Source organism: Mercenaria mercenaria, chromosome 9 (assembly GCF_021730395.1).
Source record: "Mercenaria mercenaria strain notata chromosome 9, MADL_Memer_1, whole genome shotgun sequence".
Classification (NCBI taxonomy): Eukaryota; Metazoa; Mollusca; class Bivalvia; order Venerida; family Veneridae; genus Mercenaria; species Mercenaria mercenaria.
In genome coordinates, this window is record NC_069369.1 from 62,726,623 (window position 1) to 62,743,589 (window position 16,967).

At 33.1% G+C, this 16,967-nt stretch overlaps 1 protein-coding gene across 1 annotated transcript in view; it reads left to right on the forward strand.

Annotated features, from left to right (window-relative positions):
- The first annotated feature begins 1,035 nt into the window (after nucleotides 1-1,035).
- LOC123547271 (G-protein coupled receptor dmsr-1-like) overlaps nucleotides 1,036-16,967 on the forward strand; it is a 62,958-nt gene continuing 47,026 nt past the window's right edge. The window contains exon 1 of the mRNA XM_045334237.2: nucleotides 1,036-1,078. The gene's annotated coding sequence lies outside the window, so the exon portion shown is untranslated. The remainder of the gene's footprint in view (nucleotides 1,079-16,967) is intronic.

Sequence of the window (16,967 nt, forward strand, 5' to 3'; positions counted from 1 at the left end):
ACTTCGGACTACAGATTTCAAACGGCTTGTTAGTACTTGCATTGATATCTAGGTTAATCTGGTTTTAAACAAGCAATTTCGGTATTCACAGCACATTCTTTATGGTAAATCGAAAGTGATAAATACTTTGCTTTGCTTTCGATTATATTTAAGTCTATCAGATAAGGAACCTGACTATATATACATAATACGTATAATAGTGCTACGCTTGCATGATTTTAAAAGCCTCCCGCTTCTTTGGGATCATGGAATACAATCATTTTTACTATGATACAATCCGCTCGAGCCCTTGATAGAGGGCATGAGGGATGTTGCATATTTCATTACCTCTTATGAACAGACTCGATCAAACTGAGCTTGCTATAATGTTGCTTGGTTGCATTCTATGCTTCTAAAGGATCTTTTCACAGGCTTTATTTCATATCAGGTGAATGCAAAAACTTATTTGACGTTATATGAATGCCATCAACAAGCCTTCCACAACTCCGAAATATTTGCTTTAATCGGATCATTTTTGAAAAAGAAATAGCAGTTTGAAATTTAATAATTTGGTATAGGCAGCCATTATAGTATCTCTATGATGTCGTTTTCACATAACTTAGTTCTCAATTTACTAAATAACCTTTTTAAAGAGATAAAAAGTTCTAACGCTTCTTTAGTTTAAGATGCAAAACACGATGATTCCTTTCGTTTTCTTTGGTAAAAGATAGAGAAATTATTTCTCAGTAATAAGGAAATAAAATTCAAATGAATATCTAAAACTGTAATGGATCCGCCATTTTGTTTAAAGTTGTATTGGAAACAAAATGATTGCCAATTTGATCAATTATTGAACATTTCATAATGTTTCCATTGTTAACTTTATTCTGGAAATTCTTTCACGTTCTTAAATGATTTAAGAAGTCCTAGAAGCCTTATTTACAATAGACAGCATTGCTTTTCACTTTTGTGTCTAAACCTCAATATTATTACAGCTCCAGTTGTTGCAGCCGTCATATTGCTTATCAAACAATGATGTAACCTCTTATTTGTTTTCAAATCGCGAATCTCTCCGAGATACGCAGAAGTGTATGTCAAAGTAAGTACGTAATTTAGTTTTCGCTTTTAAGGTCGAGTTTACTACTTCAATAAATCACTCTTGACACCTGATTCCAGATGACGCAAAACAATGGAGCTACCGATATCATATTTTACGTTTTTGGTATTGTCTCAACCTGGGATCCAACCCACGATCTCCCGTAATCAAAACAGTTGATCTACCACTTGACTGCCAAGGCGGTAGACAAGACAAGACAAGACAATTTTATTGCAAATTATATAGGCTTAAAAGCCCATCATAACACAAATATTACATAATACAAGACATACAGCAAACAGTGGTGAACATCACGATATAATAGTAACTGATAAAGAATTATATAACATGAAGACGAGCGACAAGGAAGACAAAATAACAACCAAAATACACACACAAACAAACAAACAAACAAAAACGGAGAATGTCATCTTTTGACAAGTTTACAAGAGTTGTACTACTTGAAATAGATCTATACAAATCAAAAAGAGACGCATAATTAATGCTTAAATATGTAGCATCAAAGACAGACGCAATAACCAAACAGACAGTATATATATGGACCGTCTGACAATACATGTAAATAAATAACAACATGCATAGTACTAAATGTCAATGGTAACACTTCAATATCAGCAAAGATACAATCTGCCACGCCTGTTTAGGACAAAAAAAGCCTAAATAGTATGCATGCTTTGAAGCATCTAGCAAATGCATTGGTCAATATTTTGGTGTCGTTTTCTAGAATTAAGAATAAGTACAAAAAGCGACAAAGCCGATCTAGACTGCGGCTACATTTTATATACTCAAAGACGTAGGCTATTAATGATACTACGTGAAACTTTTGTAAACACATTCAAATGAGGAATCGTTTTATTCATTCCTCGCACTTTAAATTCGAATTTTATTACCGGTTAGGCGTCAGTAGTATTTCTAAATTAAGATGGGAAAGAGGAACTCCTTTGAAATTTTTCTATTCTAATTTCGTCGTTTTTGATGCTAAGATGTTAATTTGGATCATATTCAATAAAAATGATTAATAGTTGGTCTTATTTGTGATGCTACAATGTGAACGTGAAGGTCATTGAAATTGTTCTAGATTATCAAGGGGGAAAATGTTCTAAATTAGCACGGGGAAAATGTCTTTCTTAACAAAGGGTTATGTTCTCAAATATGGAATCTGAATAATTTAATGGCATGCAAACTTATTAAATAGGCTCGTAATAAAAGATGGACTTTATGTTGCGAGTTTTATTCACTGGGTCTATACTACCTCAATATACTGCAAAAACACCATGTTTTCTACAATAATAAGCTATAAGTAACAATAAAGAAAATCCTATGTATGGGCTAGACAACTTTTGTTGATCATAAATACATTTATTACAGTAACCTTTTGTAACTCAAATAATTTGGTTTGACATATCGCTATTTTATGTTTTTACTGATACATATCAATTTATACTTGAATACCATTTTTCATTGTCACTAAGCGACTCTACACCCGAAAGTATCAAACATCTATGTCATGTGTATTTGAAATATTTGGTGGAATATACAAGCGTTTGAAAATGCATGCTCAGACATAATTTCCCAGTTTTAATTGCATTTAAATACATACATATAAGTGATAAACTGAAGGAAAATTAAAATTTCATGACTCCAAAGATTAGATGAGGATTGAAAATCCACATTTACCTGAAATGGTCAGCATAATCGAAATTAATTAATTTCAATGAAATTTTTTATATATGGACGTCCCAAATATATCATTCCTACGTATCAATAATGTAAAAGGACTGGTAATCAGTATTTATCTATATAGAGTAAGATATGATAATTTACTTTCATTGATTGGACTAATTTTGGCCTAAATCACAAGAAATCATAATGTTTTTAATTGCGATTATTCGGATTTTTAATCAAAAGTACTCGTCAGTGTGAACGTGTTCTGTTCCTTTGGGATCATGGGGAGTATTCATTTTACTGTAACTGAATTCCGCTGAAGCTAGGGTACGTGAGAGGTATTGCACATTGCACATTTCATTACCTCTCATGAACAGACTCATTCAAACCGACTCCGCAATTATTTTGCTTGTTTGCTTCCAGAGGATCTTTTCTTTACTTTATGCAAACATCACACCTGTACTGTATACACCTGGCACTGATCTGCTGTATCATGCACAATGAGTATCTTGGTAATATTTTAGTTCAGCCCTAACAACATTGAATAATCCTTTTGTGTAAAACTTCCATGACATTTTATTGATAACGGCTTTTTTTAAGACGAAGGTGTCCAACAAAATTCACCTTTATTCCATGAACATTTCTTGGAATGAAAAATAAGGGTTCACTTTACCATACAATTCTTAATTCGTTCTAATATAGGCAGTGGAACTAAAAATAAAAACTTCAAGTAGACACCACCTCTGTTAGATATTAGTGTCGTTGACTGCATCAAAATGCACAATCTAAAAAAAATGTTAAAGAATCATTTTCTAGCAAGGGTTATTTGTGCCGAAAACAAATGATCCTGGGTGAAATATTTGGACAATTCCGCAAAGACCTTATTGTAGGTTTATGTGACTAGGTACATATTATTTCCTTTAAACCATGCACATTTACCTCTAGGCATGAAAAAGCATGAATAGTTACTGATTTAAAAGTGGTCAGTAATGTGAAGATTAAACCCAGAAGTGCCACTGGGAAAGTGTGACATTTTTTGTTGTGAACTTTGTCAACAGACAGAAGATTTTGTCTAAAAAGTTAAATCCCACAGAATTTTACAAGGTAAAATATGTTGAAAAAGCCACTGCTGGAAAGAGACCAATCTTAACTACCCATATACATGCGTCTAAATAAGGCAACAAAATCTAGAAATATGAGACAATCAAATAAAACAAAAACTATTAGATGCAAAACTGTGTTATCCTGTTTAGCAGGTAACTTTTCAGTTTCATTGAAATAGCATGGACAGGATTATGATTGTTATTCAGTGTCCACTCAACACTGTGTAAATATATTGTTTCTCTCTGGTTAAGTGGGTTTAGGTTAAATCCCTAGATATTTTCTTTCCAAATGGAAAGAAATTTAGCATTGTGTCAAATCATAAAATTATTAAATATAATCATTCATTGACTAATTCACTGTTAGCTATAAATTTAGAATTCTCATAATTGATTTTCTATTTTATTAAGCAAATATCTTTTGTAAATGGTACTGACTATCCCAAAGCATAAACAACGAGAGACATACGCACATAACTAATATATCTCTATTTCAACAGCAAAAACAGATATTCAATTTGTGTGTCTACACCGGGATTTCTTAATGTGGTTTTCTGGTCCTTCGGGATCATTGATTTCAACTCATTTAGATTTGAAGATTGAATACTGCTTAAGCCGGTGCTAGGGGACGTGGGTAGTGTTGCATTTTCCATTACTGCTCATGAACAGACCCAATCAAACCGAGTCTGCAATTTTCACTGTTTGCCTTGTTCTCGGTGCTTCCGAGGGATCTACTTTTCAGATTTTATTTACTTCACAACAGCGGTTGTTAAGTGCTGTGTGGCGGCCGTAAATAGTCGCCCCGACTTCATCTCAGTGTTGTTATATTTTCTGGTCCTTCGGGATCATTGATTTCAACTCATTTAGATTTGAAGATTGAATACTGCTTAAGCCGGTGCTAGGGGGCGTGGGCAGTGTGGCATTTTCCATTACTGCTCATGAACACGCTCAATCAAACCGAGTCTGCAATGTTCAATGTTTGCCTTGTTTTCGGTGCTTCCGAGGGATCTACTTTTCAGATTTTATTTTATTAATGTGAGCAATAACTCAAGACACGTAGATAAAACCCATCAGGGAATTTAAAGTTTGTCTGATAAGAACGGTTTACAGTTATGACTTAGATACAAGGCTTCATTTATGCACTTTATCCATTTGATAAAACCTTACCAGTTTAGGACAGAAATATAATTAGATACGTGACAAAAATGATGTTTCTTAGTTAGATAATGTTTTACAACGAATAAAAGATCAATATGTGCAACAATGGTTTGCTGACTTAAGAATTTCTAGAAAACTCGGAACTTACAGAGAATCTAAGACAGAGTTTAACATTAAAAAAGCTTGAACTACGTTACAAGTATTAAACAAAGAAATACATTGTCAAGATGTAGATGTTCTGCACATAGATTAGCTATGGAAGAAGGTCGATTTACAGATGGAAACCTTAGAGTTTGTACAAAATGTAATATGCAAGTTTTTGAATCAGAGTACCATTTTTTATTGATATGTCCGTATTACTCTGAACTGAGAATTTTGTATTTACCCAGATACTGTTATACATTGCCAAATTTGAACAAGTTAAGGAATATGATGAACTCTTCCAAGAAAAGTATTCTAGTTAAATTAGCCAGATATATCTGTCTTGCAACAATTAAGAGAGATTCCGTAAATTGAGACCTTTAATAGTTATATTTTGTAAACTTGTATTTATGTTAGTCTTTAACCGCCAAACGTGTAGCTAGGCGATGGACATGTATATGTTTAAGCAAATAAACTTTTTGACTTGACTTGAGTTGTTTGCTCTATTATATTAAGGTGTGAAGCTTTCTACTTGTATCGATAAATTTTGATGTCGCTAAATGTCCAGGTACGTAAATGATCGTACTCACAGATATCTTACTTGTTAGTATAGGTAAAAGGATGCATATAAACCCGTAAAACTGGTGATATAAATTGTATTGCCTTCTTATTGACAAAACGGTCCAATACAACTTTATTTACGAAAATGATACTGATGGTGTTAAAAAAGTCGAAATATGAACTAGTCCATTTAAGGCAAAATGTATTTTCTTACTATTTGTATTAAACACAATATATACATTGGCATCAAAGGAAAAGATTCCTAAGAATACATTTAAAAGTATAAAATAAGATCGGACTCATTAAGTTAATATATTTACTGAATTCAGTCTTCATTTTAGAATGCCAAACAATATTTTACATTGTAGCAGACCGAGTTTTAATAAGAATCAAACAAGACTTTAGAGATGCTATTATCCAAATTAAAGCCAAACTGACCCTCTAAGGAGAACCAAATTATTCTTTGTCGATTTAAGATAAATATTTTATTTTGTGTTTACTTATCTCTTTATTTTTATGCCCCCGAAGGGAGGCATATAATTTTTGAACCGTCTGTCCGTCTGTCAGTCTGTCGGTCTGTCAGTCTGTCAGTCTGTCGGTCTGTCAGTCTGTCAGTCTGTCCGCAATTTTCGTGTCCGGTCCATATCTTTGTCATCGATGGATGGATTTTCAAATAACTTGGCATGAATGTGTACCACAGTAAGACGACGTGTCGCGCGCAAGACCCAGGTCCGTAGCTCAAAGGTCAAGGTCACACTTAGACATTAAAGGAGAGTGCATTGATGGGCGTGTCCGGTCCATATCTTTGTCATCGATGGATGGATTTTCAAATAACTTGGCATGAATGTGTACCACAGTATGACGACATGTCGCGCGCAAGACCCAGGTCCGTAGCTCAAAGGTCAAGGTCACACTTAGACATTAAAGGATAGTGCATTGATGGGCGTGTCCGGTCCATATCTTTGTCATCGATGGATGGATTTTCAAATAACTTGGCATGAATGTGTACCACAGTAAGACGACGTGTCGCACGCAAGACCCAGGTCCGTAGCTCAAAGGTCAAGGTCACACTTTGACATTAAAGGATAGTGCATTGATGGGCGTGTCCGGTCCATATCTTTGTCAACCATGGATGGATTTTCAAATAACTTGGCATGAATGTGTACCACAGTAAGACGACGTGTCGCGCGCAAGACCCAGGTCCGTAGCTCAAAGGTCAAGGTCACACTTAGACGTTAAAGGTCATTTTCATGATAAGTCATTGATGGGTTCGTATCCATATCTTTGTATTCATGCATGGATTTTAAAACTAAAATCGCATGATGTGTGCACGTAAACGAGTGTCGTGCGCAATGCCCAGCTCCTATGGTCAAGGTCCTAACTCTAACATCGCCAAACTAACTCTATTAAAGTGCATCGGGCATATGTATCCTAGGAGACAGCTCTTGTTAGTTGTTTAATTGACTCGATTATTTATAAAATGATTGTAAGAAGATTTACCCATAAAAGTGGCTGTAGTGTAATAGATTCGAACGACCTTTAAAGGAGCATGACGCATTTATATTTATGTAATTATATAGTCAGATGTGTCAGTCTATCTTTGTAAAGCACAATTAATCCGATGAAAAAGAAACATGTATAGTTACCTAAAGAAGTAGACTGAATTGTACAAGTAAAAGTGACATGTATATGTTATTAACAAGTTGGTGCCACAAGCTAGTAGTGATTCACACTGCCTCACGAAGTTAATACCAAGCCATAAAAATCCATGTGACGAACAACATCTTGTTTAATGATTACACATCTAAACATAAAGTAACTATATCTGAAAGTTTCCGTAGATGCATGTTTTACAAATAGTGGCAAGCAAATGAAAGCTTTCATTTTGTCAATCACTTACATCGCTGCGTAAATAAGCCGTTATCTTCTATGCAATGGATGTATTTACTCAGTCATATGAACAATTTTTAACTTCGAAGCACATTGGCACCTTAGGCTATCATTTTAGATCGATCGATAATGCTGTGTTGTGTTTAGGTTCATTTGGACATCCAGCATTTGCAAAATCCATGTTGGTAATTAATGAGCAGCTCTATTGCATTATATACATGTACACATGACTTATCAATTTAGATTTCTTTCTTCACCCCGTAGTATAATATAGAATCATCAGATGCTGTGTTAATAATTTGTAATAACATGTGTAATTCAAAATCAGTGGATGTGATAATAAATCAGAATAAATCTGAAGTGTTAAATTTTAAATTAAAGATGCATTTTGATTCAGTTAATTTTAAAAGTGAATTGAATTACTGTATATGTCTGTAGTTATAACGTTTGCAGGGAAACATTCCGCATGATTCATAAGCATCAATCTTTTAAACTATAATACTGTCTAAACTGAAACTATATTCACTTACTCCGTGTAAAAGTGACAGCTGTCTGGATTTTGCTTTTAAAGCAATAACGTAAATTCATATTTCATTTCAGAGTGTGAATCGTTCCAAAGAATGCGTTCATAAATGACAAAATGAGTTATCTATTCCGATGACATTTTGAATTGGATTGAGAAAGTCTATTGATCCAATGTATAGTCTGCTTCGAATAAAACTAAAATGACTGACATGACTAAAACATAAACATCTAAATGCAATGGATGTATATAGTCATATCTTGTTCAGACTCGTTATTTTTTTAACCGTAGAAGAATGCGATTTGACGTTTTGCACAAACCGTTATTTACTATATATATTGCTATAAAACGAGCAAAATGCCTCTTGTCTGTCTTCTTAGCTGATGTGAGTTGTTTCCTGGTTATTGCTCAAACGATTGCCTTTATAATAATAATGATAATGTGAGAAAATAGTTCATGTTTTATCTTCACATTTTATAAAAACAATTTGCCATATTGTTTTGTTTGAGATAAATCACATTTTAATGACGACTAAATACACGAATCGACACTTTGTTACTCGTACTTTATACAATTTTCGATGAAAACACTCACTGAATGTATTAATGACGGAAATTTATGTCATAGTTACCTTACAATAGGGGATTTTATTGTAAACGAAAATAAAAACAACACTTGTTATAGTATTTACTGCATTTATTTTCCTTAATTGGAATCGTAGAAGCTTCAAGTTAAAGAAAACATTTAACACAAACTGTTGCAGTAGTTACAAAGGGTATTGAGAAATCGCGTGTTGCTTGAAACTGTATTTAATTGACTGAAGGGCACATAGGTAAAAATATTGGCATAAAAACGGCTGTTTGGATACAAAATACTTAACGTCAGCTGTAAGTCATTGGAAAGGAGAAAATACCATAAGGTTACTATAAAACTAATCTGTTCTCTTTCTTATTTTCTCGGTTAACACAAAATTTCGTTTCAAAATTAAAACGAAATCTTCTATTTCAGTATTATTTTCTTCTATCTTTCTTACGGTTTGTATGCATATGGATCCTTCTTTGTGGTAAATGAGAAAACGGACCCCTCTCTGTTCGCGCACAGGACACTCTTTGTGGTAAACAATGAACCCCAACGTCGGTGAGCTCGGAAAATCGAAATTAAAAAAAAAAAATTAAACATGCATCATACGTACTCTGACATCATTATTTACACTTCTGTTACTATTGATGGCAACTCATAAAAGGTTGATATGCTCAACAACTGATCTTGCTTGTGGTATATTTATGATTCTTGTATGTATAAATTACTGTGTTTCGCATAGAATAAGGCTTATATAATGTGCCAGTATTCTTAAATTCATTGCAAAAAAGCTTTTGCTTCTCCTCAGCACTTCCAGTGTAATTGATACTTTGGTTTATTAGACAAACATATCGTAATAAATGAAACTGACGGTTCGCAAAACAATGCTTTCTACAGCTGTCAAAAGAATCTTTGCTTTAATAGTGGCAGCTGTTTTCGTACTGCTTGCCAATGAGCAAACAATATAAACTCCTGTTCGAATGCAATCGTCAACGATAAAATATGTACATGTATCTAATTTCGGTGTAACTTTGATTGTGCATATACTGCCCAAATGATTAATGTGTTTTGTACTAAACTAAAAATAACAACGGCTGTCTAGGTTAATGGAATTAGTATACCTACTTCGAAACTACACTAAAACACATTTGTTATAGTTTGAGCTCGGATTATAAAATACGAAGATTCACATATAACAGGACAAAGCCGATCGGGACTTGGACTTCATTTTTCCTTACGAGGGTATATGCAATTTACTGTGTCAGCACTATTTCTCTTTCTAATTTTGATACCAGTTATTGCTAAAATTAAGGTTAGGAATTTTCATTGTAATCTCATCGTGTTGGAAACTACAATATTTATTAAGATCTGTGATACGTTAGACGCTGCAATATTCTTTATCATCTTTCATTGTACATTTTATAAATGTATTTTGTGAATACATTTATAAAATATTCAGAAAAAAAAAAGATTGATATAAACTACTGCAACGTTTAACATTTGACATAGGTAAGAAGTAATAGTATACACATACTGAATGGTTTGGGAAGAAAACATACAAAAACACACATACATATAGCAGTTTATTCAGATAGTTTCTGAGATTTTATTAGCACATATCTTCAGGAGAGTAAACAAGAAAATGGAAAAATCAACGTAAACTTTACAGACAATTTCCCACTTCATTGTAGGAAATTTATTTGTAATGGAAATATTTGATGGATGAGGAAAGTTATGTCAAAAATATTTATTTATATAATGAAAGATTTGATAAATAACTTTCGTAGATTGGAGTTTTTGTTTGAATCGGAGTTATCATTTTTCGATTTTTTTTACTTTTAATTATAAAGTATTATTCTTCCATTTTCTCACCGACTTACATAAACTTGTTATTGTTCTACAACAACGAAAATGTTTATGTTGCCGATATATCGGTTTATCCAGAAAAGGAAACCAAACTTTGGTATAAGGTCCTCCGTGGCAGAGTGGTTATAAGGTCGCTGAATTAGAATCATTGCCCTCTTCATGTGAGGAAAATATCTAGCTGGCCTATGGAAGGTCGGTGGTTCTACCAAGGTACCCGCCCGTAAAGGAAGGGCACCTGGGGTCTTCCTCACCATCAAAGCTAGAGATTCGCCACATAACATATAATGGTGTCGGTGCGACGTTAAACCAAACAAAAAAATCTTTGGTGTAAAACACTAATGAAATATTGTTGTCCGCGGCTTATACCATAAACTCTGAATGTAACCTTTAAAATGCCTCATCTCTATTCTATGGAGTTTCACAAAAAATATAGGCACCTTGATATTAACTTAACAGTTATGTAACTTATGTTACTATTGATTGAAACTGACAGAATTCTTATACGAGCAATAACGATTCTACTTTATTTTAAAGTTATACAATTGTAATCATATTTTGTAACTGAGATCTTTTCCAGACAGATCGAGATTGAATATTGTGCCAAGTTATAAATGCAATTATTTAAATATTAATTTCATTGCTGACAAAACATTACTCTTCCGTGTTTCCTGCAATTTAAATGTACCTGACAATCTAGTTTAATAGGGAAACAACACTTAATAAATAAAACATTCCACCCCGATTTATCATAAATTGCAGACATACGCAGACAAGTCTTATATTTCAACAGAAAAAAAAATCATTCATCTGTCTACAACACATGACTGTCTTAGAGCCGAGCTGGGCTAGCAAAAATATCACGGGAAATATAACTCTAGACGAAGGCTAACTCTTACTCTCATTTTAGGGGAGAGAGCAAGAACATGCGTCAGAACAAGGCGGAATTGAAAGCTTTGGACAACTCTCAATGTTACCAAATATTTAAAAGCATTACTTTAAGTCCACTGGAATGTCTTATGGAAGGAAAATACAAAATTAGTTTATGTTATGTTAATCATCAAAACAATAAATGAAACGTATCAAAAAGACTGAAGATCGTTGCTATATAGGTGACAAAATTGGATGTACTGCAAGAACGATGAAATGCTTTTCTAAGCGTTAGCTTAGACCAATAAATGTGGTATTAGTACGAATTCGTGAAACGTAAAGCAAATTCCTAAGACAAACACGCGTGCAAATGCAAAATAGGAGCCTAAAGGCCGTTTAGTTGATTAATGTAAGGAATAACGCAAGAAATATAGATGTTTCGCTAAGACCCATCGTCGATTTTATTTAACGCTTGTCTGATAAAATTACCTTTATGTCACTAGATGCAATATCGGGTTGTTTTTGAAACAGGACTATGCAGTAATCGTACAAAAAATATATATTTCATCAGACCAAAAACCTTGTCATGCTTATAAGACACAAAGGTATTTACTAGATAGACAATGAAAAACGATGGTTCTTAGTTAATTACCCTTTTATCACAAATAAAATGAAGAGAAATGTGCAATTTTAGCAATAACAAACAAGTAAAGAAAATGTTTTGTTTTTATATTTGAATTGATATTACTAATATTCATATTATCCATATAGGTAAATTGTCTTATTTGTAAAAAAAATGTAGCGCAGTATATTTTACGTACTTATTATTTTCTGTTTAAAATTCATATGTTTAACAAAGTAAACGTTTCATTTTTAGTATCAGTGATAAGTAATTATTTGATTTCGTTTTACTCGTTAAGACATATGTAAATTAAGGTATTATAAGGTTGAACGTAATAAATGGGAGTTACGTTCCAAAGACGCAACCTCCCTAAGCCGCGACTAACAGCACGTTGACATAAACACGCCAGACACATACGCAAACTCACACTTGAAAGTCTTGTAAACAAAACATATTTGACCTAAACTAACCTATTTTATAAACTACAGAATACCCAGCTAAAAATCTTTTTTAATGCTACAAATAAAGTATTATATCTATTGATGATATGATTTAGGCTCGATCAGTCTATTTTCGATAGTCGATTTTCATTTAGATAACTCTCTTCCAGTATAAGTGTATTTGAGTGGCAACCACAAATCTGATATTTGTAATTCTTTTGTTCCTTTTTGAATATTTTTCGTTGTGTTTTATTTATTATTACGTTTACACGAGGAGGTAATAATAGATCAGTATTATATTCTTCAAATTGTAGCATTATTACTAAGAAGTTATGACCTTCAGAAATATACTGGTATTGCATACTTTTCATTGACATTTTAATGGCACAAGCAGGTTAAATTATTTATTTTGTATTGTCCGGAACGTCGCTCCCTTCGCATGTAAGACAATGAATTTAACATCCTGAAGAAGAAAAGAGAAGTATTCAAAAGAAATGACCTTTAACATATTGAATTTAGATCACGTAATATAATAGCAGTTATCATCAGACAACGTACAACGTTCGATTGGATGCAAGACTAGTTGATGATTTCCAAATCTTCAGTTGGAATCGGTGAGGCTTTTTCTAATTGTTATTTCAGAAATGATTGTTTTCATTTTTGGTTTAATAAAAGATTAATATTGTTACTATATAGCTCTAAATAAATATTCTCACAGTTCTAGTCGTATATAAATGTGAGGTAACTTAGTTGAAAATGCAAAGATTTCTCAGATGATGACAGAAGCTTTTCGACGTTTTCAACAAAACAGAATCATCACAACATTATTGAATGTTTATATATTTCATAATTTGTATTGTACTTGCGTTTCATGATAAACGTAAAAACCTGACCTTTCAAGCACATCGGCACTTTTGACTATTGATTTAAATAACTTGAATGTATTTTGTAATCTACGTTTTTTGTAGTTCTATCCAGTTTGAAATCTTCTGTTCTTAAATTCAAATGAAAATCAATTGATGCTGTCTTTTTTAAATTCCTGTTGCATTTCTATTTATCAGGTATTGACTTTGATAAGTGAAATATAATTCACTTTCCGCAACGTATGTCTGCATTGAACTTTATTTGGCATCATGTCACATGATTCAACATCCTAATCCCATAATACAGCATACGATACATAAATCATGCATGTCTGTTTAAAAGCTATCGTCCTATTGCTTTTAAAGCAATAACGTAAATTCATATTTCATTTTCACTGCATGAATTGTTCCAACGAATGCATTTATAATAGAAAAAGTTTCTAATTTGGATGGCAACTACAATTTGATGTCTTTCGTTTTGTCAAAATTGCTTCTCTCATTTCTTCACCAGACAAATGTTGCAAAATTGACATTACCTTCATATATAATTAAAATCTAAACATGCATTTCTCTGAAACGCCACACTAACCTTTGAGAATATAGTGCAAGCTTACTCATCAACTTCCGTAACACTGTCTCATATTTTGACTTACTTATTCCCCTTTTGCATTTCGAAAATATTACAAGTATTTATCTGATATCAAAACATGATTTTTGTATCTGTCGATGTATTTCTGAGTCATACTTTGTTTAAATATGGAATTGCTTCTTCACAAAAAAAGACACAGATTCTTACCGTATTTAAAAAGGACAGATTCTAACTGTATCTACTGTATTTCCATGCTTCGATGGAAAGCTGCTATTTTTTCGATTTTTCATGTCTGTTGTCCCTCTTGAATGTTGGTATTTCAAAATTTAACTCTTGATATTTGGCACCTACATGTTGTTTAAGTATTCAAGAAAGTTATAAACAATTTTGTCTATTTTGGAAGAAACTTCCAGATGTGCCATAAAATGTCCGTCTCGTCAGTGTAAATTCAGTGAAACATTGCTTAGATTCAATAATATCAATGACTGCTTATAAACAGTTTAAAAGGCAAAATTTGTAACCAGAATTTGTTTGTAAGAAAATGTTACAAGGTTAATTCACTGAAGACTTTAAAATCTGTCACCATGCCGTCCATTATTGAGTTAGAGTATAAAAGGAATAATTGGTTTCTTTTTACAATATCAGCATGATAAAATGTTTGAACGATCGTCATATTTTCTAGCTGTTTACCCAGTTTACAATGCCTACTGTATATGTGCTTAAAAAAAGAAGATTGGATAAACCTGTTATGACTGTGTAAAACTGAAGATTATCTGGCATGTTGGTATCGATCTAATAAATGCATAAGGAAAAGATAAAAAAATAGTTCCCTTTTATACACAATGGTCGCATATTTTTGTATTTAAGGCAATAACTTTGGCACGGAATTTAATGTAACGGTTCACTGTAAAATATGACATGGACTGAAAATTTGGAGTAGGAGAACCATAATCCCATTATGAATATGTTATCATATCACTTTTTATACATAATTTTGCACGTTTTCTTAATATATTTGATAAAACTTCAGGTTTAACCAAAGGAAATTCATTGGAACTTAACATAATGATAGATGAAAAGAACATAAACAGTAAAGCATAACTAGATGCCCACGGGCAACATGTCGACCCCGCCAGCTGTTAAAAGGACTGGGAGTTGCACGCGACAAACATTTATGCCAAAATAATAATAAAAAAAATTGCAATTAAGTTATTTATAGTAACAACAAAGGGAATTTGATCATAAATTTTTTTTTTATTCCACACAAAAATCCTTACACGGTAGAGATAGGTCAAAATATACCTCAAAATTGGGTGTAGGGTGTAACATGCATGTTAAACTATAGAAAAGTGGTCTCGATTTTTCCCTTCGACCAGTGATAAAAAGGTTACAATATAAGCTATTTATAGTAACAACAAAGGGAAGTAATTCTAATCTAGGGACCTGGATCTTGCGCATGACACTCCATCTCATGATGGTAAACAATTGTGCCAAGTTACATAAAAATTCCCTGATTGCATGAAGAAGAAATGCTCCGGACAGTCATTCTTGTGTCTGACATTTGACATCTAAGTGTGACCTTGACCTTAGACATAGGGACCTGGTTCTTGCGCCTGACACTCTATCTTATGATGGTGAACATTTGTGCCAAGTTGCATCAAAATCCCTCCATGCATGAAGAAGGAATGCTCCGGACAAAGTTGTCATTCTTGTATGTGTGACTTTGACCTTAGACCTAGGGCCCTAGTTCTTGCCCATGACACTCCGTCTTATGATGATAAATAATTGTACCAAAACACATCATAGTCCCTCCATGCATGAAGAAGAAATGCTCCGGAAAAAGTCATTATAGAATTTGACCTTTGGCTTTCTAAAGTGCGACATTGACCTTTGAGGAAGGAACCTGGGGTTTGCGCATGACACTCTGTCTCACTGAGGTTAACATTCATGCCAAATATAAACAAGATTCCTCCATGCGTGTCAAAGTTATGATCCGGACAAACAAATCCGGATGGACACACGGATCCACGCACGCACAACGCACGCACGACGCACGCTCATACACCAAAACAGCCATTAGGACAACAATGTCTTCGCTTCCGCAAGCGGACTCTACAAAAATCATCTTTTTCGCTGAAAATGAAATACAGTTTTAACAGAATGCAAATAACATTATGTATAACCATTATAACATTTTCAAACGAATCTTTTAGTAGGATATGAATCACATAAATGGATAGCTCTAGTTTATTTTGTTAGCAAAAGTTCTGACATCCCAAATTCCATAAAGTTTTGGCGGCAAAAGTATTCCTATATAAAGTCATTTACTCTGACTTTTATTTCGATTTACTTTCCGCTTTTAGAAGCTAAGATATTAGTGTAGTCAAAGATAAATAGAGAGAAATAATTCTTGAACACATTTATGGTTGTTTACAAAGTGAATGTTTTTACCATTTACAATCATTTTAGATGAGCCCGGGGAATGTTTTTCCCAACAAAACATTATACTCTCAAACAGACCCACTGAAAGTTCAAAGAAATGTAATCACATAATATAACTCATTATTTAAGTTTGCTTTTTCATTTTGTTAGCTTCATTCACTGGATCGGTCCTATCTCCTTTTAGGTAAACAGATAATGTTTACCATAGTCTAAAACTATCAGATGTAATGGATTACAGACGATTGTTTTATCTTTATTTTTACGATATATTTTGTTAATAATTCAGCATGTTGTAATGAATACTAAAACATGAAACGACCATGTATTATCCGACAAATATTTACATAATAGCAATATACATATGACGTTGAAATGACGAGGTTTTATGACAGAGTTTAAGGTTGAAGATTATTAACTAAAGTAACTTAATGAATAAGCAGCATTTTTATATTGGAATCGGAATAATTCCCCACAGAAATACAGATAAATATTTTATGGCGTCATAATACTGAAGAACACAATCAAACACTGTGTCAAAACGTGTGCTATCAAAGTATGTCAAAGC